The sequence below is a fragment of the Amphimedon queenslandica genome, unplaced genomic scaffold, assembly GCF_000090795.2.
Source record: "Amphimedon queenslandica unplaced genomic scaffold, v1.1 AMPQUscaffold_7903_Cont20150, whole genome shotgun sequence".
Lineage (NCBI taxonomy): Eukaryota > Metazoa > Porifera > Demospongiae > Haplosclerida > Niphatidae > Amphimedon > Amphimedon queenslandica.
This window is the reverse complement of record NW_003551817.1, coordinates 1-2,268: the sequence shown is the minus strand read 5'-3', so window position 1 is coordinate 2,268 and position 2,268 is coordinate 1. Positions and strand designations below refer to the sequence as shown.

Genomic DNA, 2,268 nt, shown 5'->3' with positions numbered 1-2,268 from the left:
ACATGCACTACACCGATACCCTCTCCTAATTTATTGATCTCTCACTTTCTCACTCACTTGTGCCTCCTTCAGTAAGTAATCTTTTTGAATCTAGTCTAGTCTAGCTTTACTGTTCTACCATTTACACCATCTTTCTTTTTGCTACATCATTCTCATCTCTGACTCTTTCCTTTATTCCTTCTTCTCTCTTTCTCTCTCTCTCTCTCACTTTAGTCTCTCTTCTGTTATTTTACACTTCACTGTTATGTCCTCCCTTCTCTATGGAGTATGCATCAGTGATGTGGTTGATTACATTAAATCATTGTGTGATAACTATACATTCAGTATATGGCACATTTAGTTCTCAGATTTAGACAAGTATGCAAAAATGTATGTCACTGGCTATTGGCTATTAATCACTGCATGATTTATTTATTGAAGTACTATTATGTTGCTGGTATAATGAAGATGGTCTCCAGTAAGGTAATTACCATTACTATTACATTCCGAACACAGAATAGCATTACAGTTACCATTACTATACTTAGTTTGAATCACATTGATTGCAATTCACTAGCTCCTATGTACCTCCCTCTCTTTGTCCTTTTTGCTTCCTCTATTTACAGTATACCTCTCAATGCACCACCAAGCTCAGGATTTGAGAAGTCTTGCATTCAAGTAAGGTCAATTTATATTTTCTCTTTTTATGTTCTTTCCGTGTAGTCAAATTAAAGACATCAATATCAGGAGGACGTTGTGCATGTATAACAATCCATTAATTTTTGTTTTTGATTTTTCATCACGTTTTAATATAATGCTCAGTTGTACCAATCTATGCGGCACTTTAAAGCAGTCCATGAGGTAATGCTATAAAAGTCAAAAGCTGTCTAAGCAGAATCCTTTCCATTGATCCAGAAATGGGGAATTTACCATACAGAGGTTGCATAATTTTTAATGATTTTTTAAAGTAAGGCCAGCAGTACAATCCTGATCGTTGTTTGGCATCAATAGGTAGGCATGCACAATTAGTTGTTATGAAAAATAAAAGTACTAGATTTGAATGAAGAAGTACAGAGATAATCAGCTAAACATACTTTCTGCATACTTAATAAGGGGGTGGGGATGAAGGTTTTTAGCTGAAAACTCGAAGGTTTTACATCACAAGTCTCAAAAACTGCAATGATGTGCTTAATACAAAAATTAGCTAGTGCTACAGCAAAGTTTAAAGTTAAATGCAATTGTCAGAAAAATTTTGTCTTAGAAGTAGCTGATTTACTTTTCAAGCCCTGTAAATCAATAAATGGTTACTTTATGTCTGAAACCAAGTTTTAGTCAAAATTTTCAAAATATGAAATTTGGTTGCAAAAACCTTTCAACCTTGCTGTAGCACTAGCTAATTTTTGTATTAAGCACATCATTGCAGTTTTTGAGACTTGTGATGTAAAACCTTCGAGTTTTCAGCTAAAAACCTTCAGCCCCACCCCCTTATTAAGTATGCAGAAAGTATGTTTAGCTGATTATCTCTGTACTTCTTCATTCAAATCTAGTACTTTTATTTTTCATAACAACTAATTGTGCATGCCTACCTATTGATGCCAAACAACGATCAGGATTGTACTGCTGGCCTTACTTTAAAAAATCATTAAAAATTATGCAACCTCTGTATGGTAAATTCCCCATTCCTGGATCAATAGAAAGGATTCTGCTTAGACAGCTTTTGACTTTTATAGCATTACCTCATGGACTGCTTTAAAGTGCCGCAAAGATTGGTACAACTGAGCATTATATTAAAACGTGATGAAAAATCAAAAACAAAAATTAATGGATTGTTATACATGCACAACGTCCTCCTGATATTGATGTCTTTAATTTGACTACACGGAAAGAACATAAAAAGAGAAAATATAAATTGACCTTACTTGAATGCAAGACTTCTCAAATCCTGAGCTTGGTGGTGCATTGAGAGGTATACTGTAAATAGAGGAAGCAAAAAGGACAAAGAGAGGGAGGTACATAGGAGCTAGTGAATTGCAATCAATGTGATTCAAACTAAGTATAGTAATGGTAACTGTAATGCTATTCTGTGTTCGGAATGTAATAGTAATGGTAATTACCTTACTGGAGACCATCTTCATTATACCAGCAACATAATAGTACTTCAATAAATAAATCATGCAGTGATTAATAGCCAATAGCCAGTGACATACATTTTTGCATACTTGTCTAAATCTGAGAACTAAATGTGCTATATACTGAATGTATAGTTATCACACAATGATTTAATGTAAT

At 34.0% G+C, this 2,268-nt stretch overlaps 2 long non-coding RNA genes across 4 annotated transcripts; one reads left to right on the top strand and one right to left on the bottom strand.

Annotated features, from left to right (window-relative positions):
- Nucleotides 1-6: 6 nt before the first annotated feature.
- Nucleotides 7-814, top strand: LOC109591540 (uncharacterized). 2 transcript variants are annotated; one of them, XR_002189860.1, is made up of 3 exons: nucleotides 7-462; nucleotides 606-657; nucleotides 703-814. It is a non-coding gene; the product is annotated as an uncharacterized LOC109591540 (long non-coding RNA). The 2 variants fall into 2 exon arrangements; XR_002189859.1 differs by having other exon boundaries at nucleotides 7-657.
- A 928-nt stretch (nucleotides 815-1,742) lies between these two features.
- On the bottom strand, nucleotides 1,743-2,256 carry LOC109591541 (uncharacterized). Of its 2 annotated transcripts, XR_002189862.1 has the most exons (3): nucleotides 2,094-2,256; nucleotides 1,899-1,950; nucleotides 1,743-1,853 (listed from the first exon to the last, which is right to left on the bottom strand). It is a non-coding gene; the product is annotated as an uncharacterized LOC109591541 (long non-coding RNA). The 2 variants fall into 2 exon arrangements; XR_002189861.1 differs by having other exon boundaries at nucleotides 1,899-2,256.
- Between the last annotated feature and the right edge of the window lie 12 nt (nucleotides 2,257-2,268).